Source organism: Tarenaya hassleriana, unplaced genomic scaffold (genome assembly GCF_000463585.1).
Source record: "Tarenaya hassleriana unplaced genomic scaffold, ASM46358v1 Cleome14, whole genome shotgun sequence".
NCBI lineage: Eukaryota > Viridiplantae > Streptophyta > Magnoliopsida > Brassicales > Cleomaceae > Tarenaya > Tarenaya hassleriana.
Window position 1 is genome coordinate 3215975 of NW_010964598.1, and position 21122 is coordinate 3237096.

General features: G+C 37.0%; 1 long non-coding RNA gene across 1 annotated transcript; it reads left to right on the forward strand.

The window, feature by feature from the left end:
- Positions 1–18508: 18508 nt before the first annotated feature.
- LOC104808333 lies at positions 18509–19751 on the forward strand. Its single transcript, XR_770928.1, has 3 exons — positions 18509–19396; positions 19478–19534; positions 19630–19751. It is a non-coding gene; the product is annotated as an uncharacterized LOC104808333 (long non-coding RNA).
- Positions 19752–21122: the final 1371 nt, after the last annotated feature.

Sequence of the window (21122 nt, forward strand, 5' to 3'; positions counted from 1 at the left end):
GACGCATCAACCAAAGTCCATACTTTATTGTCGTACGATCTGATTTTGAGCTTTGTTCGAATCCATTTTTCGCTCCGTTTTCTCGAGTCAAATCATGATTCAAGCATCTGCATATCCACGTAAAGTTATAAAACAAAATCTACCATGGATTTAATTATATCACAGACTTCTACATGGATCAAAACCAAGGAAAAACCAAGTTTGAACAATTTTCAAACTTGCTCAAGAGTGATCGTTCTTCATCGAAACGAAGAACCGAACTCGGATACCACTATTGGGTCGGATCCCTGCACACCGGTTTTAAACCATGCTCAGATTTGGTTCGCGGGTTTGCACAGCGGAATTGGCGTTCAAAGCAATTTTGAACCGCCAACGAACCATTCTTTTCGATGAAGAACTTCAAGAAGAGAAAACTAACCTTTGAATCCTTGGATTCACAATCTGATTACAGTTACACATCCAAGGTGTTGAAAGAATCAATACCCTCTTGCGCAATCCACATCCTTAGGATGGTTTCCAACAATTGGAAACTAGCTTGCTAGAGCTTGAAGAGATCAAATCTCTTGTTTTTGGATCAAGAACACTCTCCAACACTTGAGAGTTTCTTCAGAGTCTCCCTAGCTCATCTGATGGCTTAGGGATGAGATATGATCGAGACTAGGCTTTCCCCCTGCTTCCCACCAAGAAAAAGGCGAGAAAACGCACTTTGGTCTGATTGTCACTTGGTCCGGAGCTGACCAACTCTTGGTCCGCCGGACCAAGTGTACAAACCGCCGAAAATCTGCGTAGCCACGTACTTGGTCCAGAGCTGACCAGAAATTAGTCCGTCGGACCAAGCACAGTGTCCTGCCGACAGAGCCGACGGACCGCGATCCGGTGCACCAGATTACGGTCCTCCGGACCATCCAGGTCCGACCAAAACACGAACGATCTCGGCTTACTGGTCCATTCCGTCGGATCAATATTTGGTCAGCCCCGGACCAACTCAGTTTCTCCCGAAAATTGCATCCGTGCCTCTAAGCCTGTCTGTCTGGCTGACCAACACTTGGTCAGCTCCGGACCAGATCCAAAATCTGGAAAAACTGACCAACCTTGGTCAGCCGGACCAAGACTTGACAAGTCTGCCGACACTCCGCGCGATCCCGATCAGGCGGACCAAATGCCTGGTCCGCCGGACCAGCCGAGTCCGGACCTCCATGAGTCCGCCTGTTGTCTGGTCCGCCGGACCAACATTTGGTCCGCCGGACCAGACCAGTCCGAGCCATCAATCCGAGTCCGGGCTGACCTTCCGGTCCGCCGGACCGACCCTGGTCAGCTCCGGACCGGACCTGATTTTCGGACTTGTCTCCAGATCATTTCAATCGTCTGGTCCGCCGGACCAACAGTTGGTCCGGTCCGGACCATACTCAGATTTCCCGGAAAATCCAATTTTTCGGTCCAATCTTTTCCCGTCCGTGTATATCCATCCCTTATGTGTGTGACCCTTTAGGCTCCTCCGAAGACGGCAGTAAACCCGAGATCCAATCTCGCTTAACAAATCATAAGCAGTCTCTAGGAAGACATTATGATTATCTGTATCGGAAAGAGTTAGATGTGATCTAACCGGAAAGCCAGAGATAGTTCTAACTATGATCCTCTTTGTCTCACGATATCATAAATTGAAACGTTGTTCGATTGCTTTGTCGTATCCCGAGTAGATTATAAGAGATAGATGATATTCATCTATAGTGTAGCCACACATTTCTACAGTCTCACTTCTGCGACGGGCCCAGTGATATCTCTCTCTTTCAAGAGGGACAAAGTTTCATCTTGACTATCTACTATCCACTACATGATTCGTAATGTATCCGAGCCACGCTTTTATAATCATTCGGTTAAAGACGACGTTTGACGCAGTCAAAGTACATTACTCCTCATGTTGGATACAATAGATATCTCAGGTTTGAGGATCCAAAGTGAACCATCATGTGAGATTCAAATCATGGATAAAATCCAATCGACAATCTCACACGAGTCATCCAGTCATTTGTTCCAAACAAGTACCCATGATCGTGATCTGTATCCAATACACATGATCATCACTATGATCATCCATCACGCCTCATGTTAGTCTTAATTCATCATTGCTCTCACAATGACAAGCGACTAAGGAATTTAGGATCGTTCTAACGATCCATGGATGTCATTATTTATCAAATATGCAAAATAAAAAATGAACAAACAATGCATTCATCCAATGAATTCATCATAATACATAGGTTCTCATATCGTACGATCATCATGGAGCATCACAACCATTACAGATATGGGTCTGAATCGGATCGGACTTGACGAATCTCGTCCGATGCGACGATACAAGCTAGGTAGTGAGAAAAAGGTCTGGACCAGTCGATCCTCAGACTAAACCTGTCGGTCTGGGCGTCTGGGTCGTCTTCTTCCTCGAGCCATCCTGCAACCTAGACCGAATGGATCAGGCCTGGACCGGTCGATCTTTCCGCCATGGATGTCGAACTCTGAACTTTCACACCAAATTCAGCAAACTATAGCTCAGAATGATTCAATAAACATCAGGAACTCAAATCTAAGCTCAAACACGCATAAATTGCACTCGAAGCATACAAATCTTCATTTTCAATTTGATTACCATTTTTGAATCTAACCCGAAATCACTCACCTATGTTAATTTTGAGCTTTGGGGTTTGTTGGTTTGGTTTTCTATAGTTGATTTCTGTATTTTTTTTTCTCACTTTTTGACTCGAATTGAGCTTCGATTTGAGCTTTTCATTCTGAAGTTTTGGCAAGATTGGGAGAGTGAGCTTGAGTGAGTTTTTGGTAAGTGTAAGTAATGGGAAGGCCGAAGGAAAATGAAAATCATGCAAGGGAGCGTGGGAGGTGCTCTTGGCCAAACAGGATGTGTTGAGCGCCGGTGAATCGGAAAAATTACGACGGTGACTCAGCAGGGGACCACCCGGTCTGAGTGTGCAGTCCGGTCGGTATGGCGCCTTTTCTCCTCTCGATCGATCAGTCTGATGGTTCAGATCGGTCTGTCTGGCCAATTTTGTCTGTCTGGCCAATTTTTCTCTCATTTCTTTGCTCGGTTCAATCCAATCTTTGGATCGGCCCTAGTTAGGTTCGATTATATGTTTTTGAATCGTTTTTCCATCTCTTAAGGGGTCTCCTATGTTTCTGTGCGGAATGAGAAATTCACGAGATATCACATTTCAAGTTATAAAAAATATATTTTTGTGTCCAATAGTACATGAAAACCGCCCAAAAAATTCAATCGCCAACAAAATTGCATGCTTTTGTTTTTTTTGTGACGAAAACATCAAAAAATGGCAAGAAAATCTGTCTATCTTGAGGGATCACCGAAAACAACAACAATAATGAAGACCAACTAAAATTTTGGACACTCTTAGGGTTGTAAGGGAAAGCAACGTACCACAATGACTAATGCGCATTAAACCAAGCAACCAAAAAAGGTAATTTATAACAGACAAATATGAAGTGGAAAGGGAAAGATAGGGGAATCGTATCAACGGAACTTTAAATAAAACGGGTATTGCAAATTAATTGACTGTCAACAAATCTTGGGCCTTAAAAATTAAAATACATGAGTCCACTATTATCAGTAATTAATTATTCCTAAATTTAAAAAAAAATGACTTAACAATTCTTAAAAATTTTTAAAAGTGTCATATTGATCGTTAACGTAAATTGACCAAAAAAATTATAAAATCATACGTGATACTGAGATATCAAGATATATCATAATTCTATACTATGCAAACAAAATCAGATTTAATAACTCGATTTAATAAAATCGGTTCGAAACAATAATAAATCCGTTATAATAAAAATCTAACTCTCTCTTCGACAATGTATATGGTCGTGGATTTTTCTTCGAATACCAAATAAAAAACTGTAATAACAGAGATTCTTACAATATTTACAACTAATGTTAGCAAAATCAAAATATGTGTCTAGCTGTAAAAGGAGATGTAGGGACGATACATGATAGGATATATATGTATACGCACATGCGGTAGCGTATGAATTTATTAAAACTGGTTCGAACGGATTTTGTTAAACTGAGTTTATTAAATCCAGTTCTGCATATATAATATAAAATTCTGACGTGTCTTGATATCTCTCGTGCCACATAAGATTCTATAAAAATATTATTTTGTTTAACTTATGTTATAGATCAATATGAAATTGGTAAACAACTTTAGAAATTATTATGTCACTTTTTTCAAGTTTAGAAATAATTAGACATATTAAAAAATATAAAATTTATTTTTCTACCTAGAGAATTTTTAGGAATTTTTTCCTTAACATTTCGGGCTCGAGTCTAACCTATGTTGAAATATTCACATCCCAAGCGGACAAATATCAAAATCAGTTTCTAAAACTGTAAAACTATTATTTTTCCGTTAGATAATTTTGTTATAGTAGTGATACTATATTTCATTTGTCTGTAATTACATATTTCTTATATTTTTTTAATTGAAAATCACAATCTCCGAATCCCACCTATTTGATCAGTACAATATTATAATAATATTATGAATAATAAAAGAGTACCAAATATTAATGAGATACTAATATTATAAAATAACTAAATTAAAATAGAAATTAAATTTTTTAGTGGTATTATTACTGATTTCTATTTCAAGTGAAAAAAAAAATGATGGATTTCATACATATTCGTTTTTTTGTATGTCGGCCCAACCCATGGTCCACAAAAATTCTAGTCTCCAATAACCATTATCTATTAATTGAACATTAAAAGAAATACTCTCTCTTCTTATATCTATTTTTTGTATTTTAGTTCTTATTATTTTTATAACACATTATGAGCACAAACACTTTTCAAGGTAATTTTATTGTTATTCATTTATATATTTTATTCTTATACTATATTATATAATTATTATAACTAAATATGCTCTACGCTCGTTATATATTTAGATCTTGTGTATCAGAAAAGTTCTAAATCTATCTAATAACTTATTTTTTTTATTTCGAATATTTTTATATTTTTATCATGTCGAATCTGACCAACCTCGACTTTGAAGTCTTTGATATTACCGGCAAGAATTACTTGTCATGGATGTTTGATATGGAGATCCATTTGGAATCTAAAGGTCTCAAAGAGACCATTGTTGCATCGAATAAATCATCCACCCAAGATAAAACGAAAGCAATGATATTTCTTCGCCACCATCTTCATGATGGATTGAAAATTGGTTACCTCACTACCAAAAAACACGCGATTTTCAATGGATTTATCCGTTGAAAATTTTTCAACGAAATTTCAACGAATTTCAACGGCATTTCAACGATAAAATCTGTTAAAATTTCGTTGATAATTTCAACGGATTGCCGTTGAAAATGACGTTGAAACATTTCAACGAAATTCCAACGGATTTCGGTTGAAAAATTCAACGGAATTTCAACGGATATTGGTTGAAAAATGATATTTCAACGGAAATCCGTTGCAATTTTCAACGGATTTCGGTTGAAAAAATCGGTTGAAATTTTTAACGGAATTTCAATGGATATCGGTTGAAATTATTTACGAAATTTAGAAGAATTTTGGTTGAAAAAATCGGTTGAGCTTTTCAACGGATATTTTTTGGAAAATCGATTGGATATATATATATATATCCAATATTTTATGTATACGTATATATGTTTAAACATGTATATATATAAATATAAATATTGATACATATTGCATATATATATGTATTTTATACTATAGTGATATGTTAGATACTGTATAAAGATCCTGCAGATCTTTGGAAATCACTAAAAGAAAGATATGATCATAAAAAAACTGTGATTCTCCCAAAAGTACGTTACGATTGGATATATTTTTGCTTTGAGGATTTTAAATTTGTTAGTGAGAATAATTCGGCTATGTTTCGAATCAGTTCACAAAAGAAATTGTACGGTGAAACTGTTACTGATTCAGATATGATGGAGAAAATATTATTTACATTTCATGCATCGAACGTGCTTGTACAACAACAATATCGTGAAAAGGGTTTTACAAAATATGGAGAATTGATCTCTTGTCTCCTTGCTGTCAAGCAAAACAATGAATTATTAATGAAAAATCATGAGTCTCGTCCTATTGGCTCTGCTCCATTCCCTAAAGCGAATGTGATAGCATTCAATAATAATAGCGGTCGTGGTCACGGTCGAAGCTATGGATATGGACGTGGACGTAGACGTGGTAGAGCAAGAAGTTATTTTCTGGTGGCCGAAACAACAATAATAAGAGGGATAAAAACCCAAGAAAGCTATGATGGTGGAATGAATAAAAGGGTAAAGGAAAGTATATGCCACCGATGCGGGATGAAAGGTCATTGGTCACGAAATTGTCGCACTTCCAAATATTTTGTTAATCTTTATCAAGAATCCTTGAAGACCAAAGAGAAAAACGTTAACACAAATTTCATTACTGACGAACCTATTTCACCAAAGTTCTTGATGATCTAATACATTTGGATGTAGTTGATTTCCTTATCAATCCTGAAGATGGAAATAATCAGAATTGATCAAGATATTTATAAAATATAAAATTTATTTTAAGTTTTTTATTATTGTTATTAACTATGTTTTATTTTATTATTAATGTTTTTTTAAGTATACTTATGCATTATATTATTTTTATTTTATTCAATTTTTCTTCTCTCTAAATTATGGATAAATATCATTCTGAACTCCAAGTTGAGGATGTATGTCTTGTAGACAGTGACAACACACACTATTCTTAAAGATAAGAAATATTTCTTGAATTTGAAAAATGATCGAGCACATGTCAATACTATATTAGGATATGCAAAAATAATTCAGGGTTCCGGAAGAACAAGTTTTATTATGCCAAATGGCACAAAACTCATGATCGAAAATGCATTATTTTCGCCTAAGTGTCAAAGAAGTTTGTTAAGTTTTAAGGATATTCGTTCAAATGGATATCATATTGAGACTATAAATGAAAGAAATATTGAATATCTTTGTATTACCTCAACTATGATGAGTAAATGATATATGTTAGAAAAACTATCCGCGTTCTCATCTGAACGATGATGCGAAAAATTATTAAGAATTCATGTGGTCATGCATTGAAAAACTAGAAGATTTTTCAATCCCATGAATTCTCTTGTGTTGCATATTGTAAAGAAAAACTGATATTAAGGCCCTTATCAGTTAAGATAAGAAATGAATCGTTAATATTTTTAGAACGAATTCATGTTGATATACGTGGTTCAATTCATCCACCATGTGGACCATTTCGATAATTTATGTTTTTGATCGATTCATCAATTCGATGGTCACATGTGTGATTATCATCTCGTAATTTAGCTTTTGCGAGGTTACTTGCACAAATAATACGGTTACGGGTATATTTTCCTGATTATCCGATACAAATAATTCGACTCGATAATGCTGGTGAATTTACGTCCCAATCATTTATAACTTATTGTATGTCGGTTGAGATAAAAGTGGAACATCCTATAGCTTATGTTCACACTCAAAACGGTTTAGCTGAATCATTTATAAAACGAATCCAATGGATTGCGAGACCTATGCTTATAAAATCTAACCTCCCTATAAGGGCTTGAGAACATGCTGTTCTACATGCATCACAACTTATACGCATCAGACCAACAAGTTATAATGATATTTTTCTGTTACATTTGGTTCATGATAAGGAACCAAATATTTTCCATTTACGAACATTTGGATGCACGGTATATATTCTAATTAGTCCACCACAACGCACAAAAATGGGTCCTCAGTGAAGGATGAGAATTTATGTTGGATATGAATCTCCATCTATAATCAAATATATTGAACTGATGACTGGAGATTTATTTACTGCAAGATTTGCAGATTGTCATTTCGATGAATCATTATTCCCAACGTTAAGGGGAAATAACAAGCAACTAGAAAATGAGATATCATGGAATGAATTATCATTAAAAGGTTTAGATCATCGAACAAAAGATTGTGAACTAGGAGTTCAAAAGAAAATTCATTTGCAAGGTATTGCAAATGAACTGCCAGATGTATTACTGACCATAAAAGAGTAATAAAATCTCATATTCCAGTTGTAAATGCTCTGATTAGAATTGATGTAAATGAAAAGCAACCTACGATTGTTCGTGAGTCTAAAGTACGCCTGAAGCGTGGTAGACCAATTGATTCCAAAGATAAAAATCCTCGGAAAAGAAAAGGTGCAAACAATTATGGTAATAAAAACGAGAGTATTTCTCTAGAAGAGACTATTGGCGTAGTTAATAATGAAGAGAATCAGGTACCTACAGTTAATAAAAATGAAGAGATCTTGATTAACTATGTCACTACAGGAAAACGATGGGACCGAAATAATATCATTGTCGACAATGTTCTCGTCTATAATATAGCGTGCAATATCATAAACGAAAATGAGGATCATGAACCTACTACCTCTATAGAAGAGTGTAAAAATAGAAAGGATTGGCCAAAATAGAAAGAGATAATCAAGTCTGAATTAGAGTCATTTAAAAAACGAGATGTCCTTGGACCTGTAGTCCAAACACCAAAAGGCATTAAACCAGTAGGTTATAAGTGGGTATTTATAAGGAAAGAAATTAACAAAATAAAATTATCAAATATAAAGCACGACATGTTGGACAAGATTTTACCAAAATGCCCAGTATTGATTATGAAGAGACATATTTTCTTTCTTGTGGTGGATACAATAACATTTCGATATTTAATATGTCCGGCAGTACATAAAAGACTTGAAATGCGTCTCATGGATGTAGTCACATCCTATTTGTATGGATAATTAAATCATAATATTTATATAAAAATCCCTGAAAGATTTAAAGTGCTTGAAGCTCATATTGATAATTCCCGAAAACTTTACTCAGTAAAGTTAAACAAAGTATTGTATGGATTGAAACAATCAGGATGAATGTGGTATAACCGTTTGAGTGAATTTTTAATAAAAGAAGGTTATAATAATGATCATATATGTCCATACGTGTTCATAAAAACTATAGGATCTAAATTCGTCAAAATTTCTATTTATGTAGATGATTTAAATATCATCGGTTCTCGTGAACATTTATTACTATTGGTTTAGTGCTCTATGATGTGCTGTTTTGTGAGCTTTATTATGATACATTCGATGTATTGACACTTACTATGGTTTTATGGTTGAGTGTTTGATTCATTACATGTTATGCATACTTGAATGTGTTATGAAATCCATGTATTGTTATGAACAATATTAAACTCCCTAGTCATATATCATTGTGGAAACAATGATGTACTAAGACTAGTATGATGTGTGATAGATGATCATAGAGATGTTTATGGGTATTGGATACGATCACAATCATAGGTATTCGTTGGAGAATGGAATACTGGATTGACCCACATGAGATTGTTACATGGACTTGCATCATGACTTGAATCTCATGTGACGATTCCATGATTGGATCCTATGACCTGAGATATCTACGGAATCCAACATGAGGAGTTGCGTAATTTGAATACGTCAAACGTCCTGCGTAACAGGAGGACTATAAAGGCGTGTATCAGGTACGACACGAATCATATGTTGGATTGTAGACAGTCAAGAAGGGATTTGTGTCTCTCGTAAAAGAGAAAGATATCGCTGGACCTCTCGTGTGAGCGACACTGTAGAAATGTGTGGCCACACTATAGACGAGCGTCGTCTATTTCGTACATTCGAACTCAGTGAACGAGAAAGCAGTCGAATCAGATAAGGTGGCTTCTCCATACCTTATGATATCGTGATACAAAAGAATCATCAACCGAAATCATCACCGACATTCATAAGATCACGAACAAACTCTATTCAAAATAGGCAGTCATAATGTCTTGCTAGAGACCACCTATGACTTGTATATCCGAAATGGAGATTTCGGGTTATACTGCTATATCGGATGAGCCCACAGGGTCACACACACAGGAAAGGACAAACGCGCGAGAAAAGACGAAAAATTTCCGGTGGAGCAGAGGCTGGACCGATCGATCCAGAGGTGACGAGAAAATGTTGTTCGGTCCGGAAAATGTTCCAGACCGATCGGTCCAGATCTGGATCGATCGGTCCAAGCGTCGAGATTTCCTTATCTCACTCTAATTAGTGTTTTAAGGTCTATTAACTTTAGGGAACGCCTCCTCAGGGTGAGTGCTCGACTTTAACACCTTTTTGAGAGAGTTTTGAGATCGAAAAACCCAGAGTTAGATCCCTGAAACCCCTGCGCAAAGAAGAAGGTGTTCTTCGGTCCTAGCAGACGAGTTCCAACCGTTGGAATCCTTTTCGCCGTGTGGATACGTGTAGAGGGTTAATCTTCCTACCTTTGTGATCGGACGAATACATCGATTGATACAAGCCCCGGATCGATTAAGGTAAGCGTTGTAACGTTTCTACAAAATCATACATGCTAGGTTTTAGGGTTTTATAAATTTTGGTTTTACATCCGTTGCGCAAACCCTAGAACCGATCTCTTAGGAATTAGATTCGCTGTAGAGATCCCAGGAATCTCAACAGTGGTATCAGAGCCTGGTTTTCTGTATGATTTTATTAGAACCTGATCACGCACGTTATAGGATTTGAATCGTTTGAATCCGTGTTTGCTTTTGATGCTATGCATGAATTGATTGTGGATCTAGAGTAGATTTCGTGTTCTTTGTTGCATAGTGTGCAAACCGGATCGAATTCGGGTCTGAATTGGGGCTGAAACGATGAAAACGAGATATGATCACGTTTTTGCCTGGACCGATCGGTCTGGTCCTCTAGACCGATCGGTCTAGGGTTTCGTCGGTTGGACCGATAGTCTAGACCGAACGGTCTGGACATTTCTGGACCGATCAGATTGATTCACGTAGACCGACCGGTCCAGACCTCTGGACCGATCGGTCCACATCCCGAGGTTAGACCAAAATTTTTGGTTCTTCGTTTCGGGATCTGATTTGAGCAGTAGTTGCTTAATCCGATCAACTGTGATTCAGAATAACATGATTCATGCTTATGGATAGTCCATAGTGAATGAATACATGTAACTTAATCAAGATATTAGATATGTTTGATTGAGTGGGAGTTTCGGAATTGGGATTACGTAATCGAATTGATGGTCTATTCAGATTATGTAATACATCTGATCAAGGAATAATAGTTGATCCTTGATTCGATTCGTACAATCGTTGCACAGAAACCGGTTAGATCTAGGAGTACTACGAGTAAAGCACTTGTCAAGGTCTCGATCGTACGTGTTATGGGCCATGCCAAAGCTGGGTGTGTCGTGCTATCTTGGTGAGGCAAGATGGAGAAATGGTGGTTCTCATAGCTTGAAAGTAGATGCTTGATCTAAGTGTGGTTTAAAATCCCTTTTTATGTAATGTTAAGCATGTACCTTCTATTACTAGAGCACTTGTCAAGGCATCGATCGTCCATAACACGAGTCATGCCAAAGCTGAGCGTGCCGGATTATCTTTGTGAGGTAGGGTGGAAAATCGTGGTTCCCACAGCTTGAATATGGTTTAGCTTAGGTTAAGTTGTCAAGTTTGACTTGAGACTTAACGGTACAGATGAGACGAGTATGCAATGATATTTGATATTATAGTCTCATAAAGGATCTAAGAGTCACATTGGATGTAATTGACATTAGATGTCTACCTAAATAGCATAAGGCTGAGTATAACAACTCATTCTTATGTGAAATATAGATCTTAGTCCCATATAGAAAATTATTGTAGGGTTATTTTTCTTTATGGGAGTATAGCTTGTATATGCATCTATGTTGTCATTGATTGGTGATGGACTAGCTGGTAGTGGATCATTGATAGAATCTGCATATTTATTTTGTTCGTTGTATTTTGTCTTTTTCTATAGGACATGACATCGACCGGTAGTGTACCGAGTTTGACGATGCGATCTATCCTTATGAAGGATAAGCCTCTAACCACGGATTCTAATCGATCATTGATGCTTATTGGAAGCATGTGGATGATGATCTGGATATGTCTAGCTTGATACTTGGAAATATGACTTCGGAATTGCGTAAGCAATTAGAGGACATGGACGATTCTTTGACAGTTGATTAGTTGAATGCGTCATTCCAAAAGAAAGCTGAGAGCCACGGAAAGGGTGATATGGTAGTTGTTGGAAAGAGTTCCAGCAAAAGGAAGCGTTCCAAAAGTAAGGCAAGAGGAAAGTGACAAGCGTTGTCATTGAACCTAAGCCTAAGTCCTGGAACGCCACAGTGGAATGGCGTGTCTGAACGGAGGAACCGAACACTGTTATACATGGTTCGGTCGATGATGAGTCAGACAGATCTTCCGAAGTTCTTTTGGGGCTATGCTTTAGAGACCGCTGCATACCTGCTGAACAGGAGTCCTACGAAGTCGGCTGAAATGACTCCATATGAGATATGGACAGGGAAGCATCCCACGTTGTCGTTTGTCAGAATTTGGGGTTACGACGCTTACGTGAAGCGTTAGATGACTGATAAGTTATCCTCCAAATCCGGTAAGTGTTTATTTGTAGGCTACCCTAAGAAAACTAAGGGTTACTACTTCTATATTTCGACAGAGAACAAGGTGTTCATTTCCAGGAATATGACTTATGGAGCGAGAGTTCGTCTCCAAAAGAGTCAGTGGGAGTAGGATCGAACTTGAGGAAGTTCGAGAGCAACAAATAGACGCTGAGCCGAGTGAACAAGTTGAAGACGTTCAACCTGTATCACTACCGGTTGAGACTCAACCTTCGACTAGTGAACCTCGAGATCAGGCAGGATTCGCCAAGAGCCTGAGAGATATGGATTTCTCGTGACTGGGAATGAGGAGCTCATGTTATTAGAACATGATGAGCCTTCCACATAGAGGCTATGGCGAGTCCTGACTCCGAGAAATGGCGCGAGGCTATGAAGTCTGAGATGCAATCCATGTCAAACAACCAAGTATGGGCTGTGGTTGATGCATCTGAAGGGATAAAACCCATCGGATGCAAGTGGATCTTCAAGAAGAAGATCGACATGGATGGCAATGTGCACACGTATGAGGCACGACTTGTGGTGAAAGGATTCCGTCAGATTCATGGTATTGACTATGATGAGACCTTTTCGCCTTTAGTCATGCTGAAGTCCATCAGGATCCTACTTGCCATAGCCTCATATTACGACTATGAGATATGGCAAATGGGTGTCAAGACTGCATTCCTAAACGGGAACTTGACCGAGGATGTGTACATGACACAACCCGAAGGTTTTGTCGATCCAAGGAACCCGAGGAAGGTGTGCAAGCTTCAGAGGTCCATTTATGGACTGGAGCAGGCTTCGAGAAGCTGAAACATTCGCTTTGATGAGACAATCAAAAGGTTTGGTTTCTCACAGAACGAGGACGACCATGCGTTTACAAGAAGATGAGTGACAGCACAATAGTATTTCCAGTGTTGTACGTGGATGACGTTTTTCTAATAGGGAATGTCGTTCCTACCTTGCAAGATGTAAAGTCTTGGCTAGAAACGCAGTTTTCTATGAAGGACCTAGGAGAAACGGCCTATATTTTAGGCATAAAGATCTATAGAGATAGATCGAGACGGTTTCTAGGATTGAGTCAGAATACCTACATGGATAAGGTCTTAAAACGGCTCAAGATGCAAGATTCCAAGAAAGGAACCTTACCGATGAGCAGTGGCACAGTTCTCTGAAAGAGTCAGTATCCTACGACACCTGATGAGTGAGAACGCATGGATCGGATTCCATATGCTTCGGCAATTGGATCCATCATGTATGCTATGCTTTGTACTCGACCGGATGTATCCTATGCGTTGAGCATTACGAGTAGATACCAGTCAGATCCAGGTGAGTCACACTGGATCGCCGTCAATAACATCTTGAAGTACTTGAGAAGGACTAAGGATGTGTTCTTGTATACAGTGGGTCGGAAGACGAGCTCGCTGTAAGGGGTTACACCGATGCTAGTTTGCAGTCAGACTCGGATGATTACAGATCGCAGTCTAGCTATGTTTTCTGCTTGAATAGAGGCGCTGTAAGCTGAAGAGTTTTAAGCAAGCGACCATTGCAGATTCTACTACAGAAGCTGAGTATATTGCAGCGTCGGATGCAGCAAAGGAAGCTGTTTGGATCAGAAAGTTTGTTGGCGACTTGGGTGTCATTCCTAGTGCTGATAGCCCCATTGCTCTGTATTGTAACAACAATGGTGCAATCGCACAAGCGAAAGAACCTAGGTCCCATCAATGATCCAAACACATACTCAGACGATTTCACCTCATCAGAGAGATCATAGACAGAGGAGACGTGCACATATGCAGAGTGTCGACAGATGACAACATTACCAATCTGTTGAAGAAGCCTCTCCCTTCGTCGAAGCATGAGGGTCATGTTAGGGATATGTGCATTAGATGTTTAGCAGTCCATGAGTAGAGCAAGTGGGAAATTGTTGGTTTAGTGCTCTATGATGTGCTGTTTTATGAGCTTTATTATGATACATTCGATGTATTGACATTTACTATGGTTTTATGGTTGAGTGTTTGATTCATTAATGTTATGCATACTTGAATGTATTATGAAGTCCATGTATTGTTATGAACAATACTAAACTCCCTAGTCATATATCATTGTGGGAACAATGATGTACTAAGACTAGTATGATGTGCGATAGATGATCATAGAGATGATCATGGGTATTGGATACGATCACAAACATAGGTATTCGTTGGAGAACGAAATACTGGATTGACCCGCATGAGATTGTCACATGGACTTGCGTCATGACTTGAATCTCATGTGACGATTCCATGATTGGATCCTATGACCTGAGATATCTACGGAATCCAACATGAGGAGTTGCGTACTTTGAATACGTCAAACGTCCTGCGTAACAGGAGGACTATAAAGGCGTGTATCAGGTACGACATGAATCATGTGTTGGATTGTAGACAGTAAAGAAGGGATTTGTGTCTCTCATAAAAGAGAAAGATATCGTTGGACCCCTCGTGTAAGCGAGACTGTAGAAATGTGTGGCCACACTATAGATGAGCGTCGGCTATTTCGTACAGTCGAACTCAGTGAACGAGAAAGCAGTCGAATCAGATAAGGTGGCTTCTTCATGCCTTATGTTCGACATATGATATCGTGATACAAAAGGATCATCAACCGGAATCATCACCGACGTTCGTAAGATCACGAACAAACTCTATTCAAAATAGGTAGTCATAGTGTCTTGCTAGAGACCCTTATGACTTATATATCCGAAATGGAGATTTTGGGTTGTACTGCTATATCGGATGAATCAGGGTCACACACATAGGAAATGACAAACGCGCGAGAAAAGACGAAAAATTCCCCGTGGAGCAGAGGCCAGACTGACTGGTCCAGAGGCCTGTACCGATCGGTCTAACCAGCCCAGACCGATCGGTCCAGACACGTGGACCGATCGTTCCAGAGGTGACGAGCAAATGTTGTTCGGTCCGAAAAATGTTCTAGATCGATCGATCCAGAAATCTAGACCGATCGGTCCACACGGCTAAAAGCTCCAGACCGATCGGTCCAGGCGTCGGGATTTCCTTATCTCACTCTAATTAGGGTTTTAAGGTCTATTAACTTTGGGGAACGCCTCCTAAGGGTGAGTGCTCAACTTTCAGACCTTTTTTAGAGAGTTTTGAGATCGAAAAATCCAGAGTTAGATCCCTGAAACCTTTGCACAAAGAAGAAGGTATTCTTCGGTCCTAGCAGACGAGTTCCAACCGTTGGAATCCTTTCCGTCGTGTGGATACGTGTAGAGGGCGATGTAATCTTCCTGCCTTTGTGATTGGACGAATACATCGATTGATAGAGGCCCCAGATCGATTGAGGTAAGCGTTCTAACGTTTCTACAAAATCATACATGCTAGGTTTTATGGTTTTATAAATTTTTATTTGACATCCGCTGGCAAACTCTAGAACCGATCTCTTAGGAATTAGATTTGCTGTAGAGATCCCAGGAATCCCAACAATTGCAAGTTATGTAACGTTTAAAAAGAGAGTTTGAAATGAAAGACCTTGGAAAAACAAAATATTGTTTAGGTCTTCAAATTAAGCATCTAAAAGATGGAGTTTTCTTTCATCAATCTACGTATTTGGAAAAAGTATTTAAAAGATTTTATATGGATAAAGTTCATCCATTAAGTACTCTCATGGTAGTAATGTCAACAGATGTTAATAAAGATATGTCTAGACCTCATGATAAAAATGAAGAACTACTTGACCATGAGCTGCCATATCGTATTATTATTATTATTATTATTATTATTATTATTGTTTTTAAAAGGTGGATTATTATTATTATTATTATTATTATTATTATTATTATTATTATTATTATCTCATAGGAATAATACTTTATTTATCCCCCAACCTCCAGATATTATCGTCTGATTATTAATTTAGTGTCTAAATGACATGTTTATGCAAGGTATAATATGGTTAAAAAACAAAGAAACTCTTTTTACCAAAAAATAATAATAAGGGAAAATGACATTTTCCTGCACGGATTGTTTAAAATGTGACTTTTTTCCTACACGAACTTTTAATTTGATAAAAAACTATACCAAATTATCAAATGTGCCAAATTGATACACGAACTACCCAATTTAACTGCAATTTCCTACACAATTCGAAAACAGTGTTAAATATCCATTAACTGATGACGTGACATGCCACGTGGTGTCTGACATGACACGCCACATGGAAAATTTTGTCATGTCAGTATGCCACGTCAGATTTTTTAAAAAAAATCCGAAAAAATCTGAAAAAAAATCGAAAAAATTTAAAATATATATATATGCTCCTATATAAAAATATATATACTTATATTTAAAAAATATATACACTCCTACATATATATTCATATCTATATACAAATACAAATATAAATATATATATTCTTATATAAAAATATATCTATATATATACAAAATAAAACATATACACATATATATATACTAACATCTATACAAATATATATACATATACATACAAACAAATATATTTATATATATACACATACACATATATAAATACATATACACGTATATATGTATATATACATATGCATATATATATATACATACAAAATAAAAAATACATATATATACATATATATTCATATCCACATACAAATACAAATATAAACATAAATACTTCTATGTATATATATGTCTATATATATCAAATAAAAAATATACACATATATACATGCATTTATACCAATATACATACATACTTACAAGTATATTTATATATATACACATACATATATATAAATACATATACACATATATATGTATGTATATATATACATATGCATATATATACGTACATACATACATACAAAATAATATATATATATCCACATACAAATACAAATATAAATATAAATACTCCTATGTATATATATATACATAATAAAAAATATATAAGTATATATACATATATAGGAGTATGTATGTTTATATTTGTATTTGTATATAGATATGAATATATATGTATATATGTGTATTTTTTTACTTTTTATTTTTATTTTATTTTTTTAAGTTTTTTTGTTTTGTTTTTTAATCTGTTTTTATTTTTATTTTTTTTGTAATTTTTCAGTTTTTTTGTATTTTTTTAAATCTGACGTGGCATGCTGACATGACAAAATTTTCCATGTGGCGTGCCAGGTCAGACGCCACGTGGCGTGCCACGTCATCGGTTAACGGACGTTTAACACCGTTTTTGGATTGTGTAGGAAATTGCAGTTAAATTGGATAGTTCGTGTATCAATTTGGCACATTTGATAATTTGGTGTAGTTTTTTGTCAAATTAAAAGTTCGGGTAGGAAAAAGTCACATTTTAAACAATCGGTGTAGGAAAATGTCATTTTCCCTAATAATAAAGGACATTTTTGTATTTGTCTACTTCAAACGTGCGACAAGGAGCCGCCAAACACTGACAGTCTGTCTCTTCTTCCTCTTCCTCTCGACACCAACAGAGAAGGTGTTCTCTTCTGCTCCCTTCTTCTTCGTCCTCGCTACTCCCCTTAGATCAGAGAAAAAACAATGGAGGTACTGCTTCCTTCTTCGTCTTCATCTCTTCTTCCTCCCTCCGTCGTTTCTGCTTTTACATACATGGAATTCTGCTTGCTGCTGGTTTGGTCGGTCTTTTGATTTCCATGACGTTTTATCTGAGTTTTTTTTGTTCCTTTTGTGCTTGTTGTTGCCGAGTTGGTCTTTTTTGGTATTGTTCGTGTCCGTGCTTGGTAGCATTTACATGGCTACGTTAGGGGTGGGCATTTTTACCCGAGACCCGCGGGTTTCCGGGTACCCTGTCTCGCGAGTACCCGGCTTATATGGTTTTATGAGATAACGAGATACAGGCCGGGTTTTGATCTCACGAAACCCGAGTTTCGGGTTTCGGGTTCGGGTTTTGATATGTCTGCACGGGTTATCTCACGGGTACTCGGGAAATATTAAAAATTACAAAACTATCCCTTATTTTTAATATATTTACAAAACTACCTAAAGCTAACCCTAACCCTAATTATCTCTTGTCTCTCTGGCACTCGTCTCTCTCACGCTCGTCGGGCCGCCTCTCTCGGTCTCTCTCACACTCTCATTGTCGTCGGTATCTCCGCCGTGCTCTCGGTCTCTGTTCGTCCGCCTCCTTCTCTCTCTCGGTAAGAGCTTCTCCCTGGCCTTGCGCTTCCGTCTTCTCCCTCGTTGCGAACCTCTCTCTCTCGGTAAGAGCTTCTCTCTCAGACAACTTACGCCTCTTTTTTTTTTACAAGTTTCAGCCCTCTCTCTCTAGTCTCTGATCGATCTATGCAGCCGTCTTCTCCCTCGTTGCGAACCTCTCTCTAGACGTGCTCTCGCTCTCTGCTTTACTCTGTCTCGATTCGGTCCCTGCCTTGCACTCCTCGGTTTAGTCTCTTGGTCTCTGCCCTGCTCTCCAATTCGAGGTAAATGTTCTTCCTCTCTGTTATTTAGCTTTCTGGTTTGCAAAATGGTAAGAGTTTCATTAATTTCCGGGTTGAAGGTTTCATGCCTTTTATGTCTCTGCAGCAGAAGCCTGGGTTGTAATTTTATGGGCTCTATAAAATTGAGATTTAGGGTTTTATGGGGTTGTATTAAAATACAAAATTTTCTTCCTTTCGAATGAAGTTCTGGTGTTTGTTGAGTCATGTTTGGTTGATTGATTCACTTCAAGCGAGCTTAGCACTCTTGTAAGTAAGAATTTCAGGGCGTCATGTCCCAAAACCATTATAACATGAACCCATGATATAAACGAGAAGCGGTTGGATGATCTCTCTACCTTTGAAGAAGGTATATTTTTTATTACTTGATTGTTCGTATATGTTAGATTTTGCATACTTTAAAGTCTAAACTAAATGTTTAATTTTACAGATTTTCCATCAAAGTCTTCATTTGAGAAAGAAGCGGGTTATTTAACCGAATGATGAGGTGTTTCAATGTGTTTCAATATTTTTTGTTATTGATTTTTGATTCTAACGTGTTCTTGATTCTAACTTACATATGTATTTTTTGTGTTTGTGTAGGTATGTTCCTCGTATGTGTTTAAGAATTATGATGGATTTTGGATATGTTTTGGTTTTGGACGTTGTTAAACTGTGAATTTTATGTTTTTTTTTATGTTGTTGAACTTATGAATCATGATGTATTTTGGATTTTATTCAACTTATAATTATGACGTATTTTGGATATATTTAGATGTTGAATTGTACGTTATTGTTGTATTAATTTTTTAAATTTGTTCAGATTTTTTTTTTAATTTTACACGAGTTCGGGTTCGGGTCTCGCGGGTACCCGAACTCGTGTCTCGGGTACCCGAATCTCGGGTACCTGGGTTTCGCGAGATAGAGATCGAGATATTCCACTCAAAAACCCGACGAGACTGAGATCGAGATAAAGACACCCTAAAAAGTCCGGGTATCCGCCCGTGCCCACCCCTAGGCTACGTCGCCTGAAAATTCGGAAGATTAGTTCTATACCTTCTTCTTCTTCATTTTCTTCAGCTTTTATATACATGAAACGTATATGCTTCTGCTTGCTGCTGGTTTGGTCGGTCTTTTGATTTCCATGATGTTTTATCTGCGGTTTTTTTAGTCCTTTTGTGCTTCTTGTTGCCGAGTTGTGTCTTTTTATACGTTGTTCTCTGATTTCGTGTCGGTGCTTGGTAGCGTTTACTGTTAGAATTATTACTAAGATTAATGGTTTTAGTGGTTTTTCCACTAAAGTCTTAATAATTTCTCTACTAATACAAAGTGGTAATAATTTATCCGTTAATGGTCCATTAAATTCATAGTGGAAGTAATAAATCATTGATTTCTGACGGAGAAATCAGTATAAATAGATGTCTTAAAGTCCCTAAACTAACAAGCTTCTCTAGAAAAAATACACCATCATATGAATTTTGTAATAGTTTAGAAGTACCCAAAGACTATTGCAACAACAATCAATGGCGGGAGCCGGGAGGTATGAAATTTATGATTCAATTTTAATTTCCGCATACATAAGTTATATATGTATAAAGTTATGCATATATATTAAGTATTAAAGATAACAGTTGGTATCAGAACTGAATATACCTCTGCTTTGAATATCATTTATTGAAGAAATTTTATAAATTTTGATAATATAGATTAATATTGAGAAATCATAAATTTTTTTATAAAATCAATATGCAATAATATTTCTATAAAGAAACATGCATAAGAAAACGAATTTAAAGATTCTTAAAATTATCTTGTGATATAGAATGATGGAGATCTATGTTTCAACTGTTGTGTTTTTTAATAAAAAAAATTGAATTGAAGATCGATAAAATACCTTAGAGAATGGGATTAATCGATGTTCAGATCTCCATGATGATAATAAGCTTTCGAATGTATTTTAAAAAAACTCGGAGAGAAAAAGCTTTTGCATGTTGATTTTTATCATTCGATGGAACTAATATGAAGAAAGAGGCGGAGAAATAAAAGGAGAAAGGGTTTAAGTATTCTCTCTGAAAGAACCGATAAATATAAAAGAA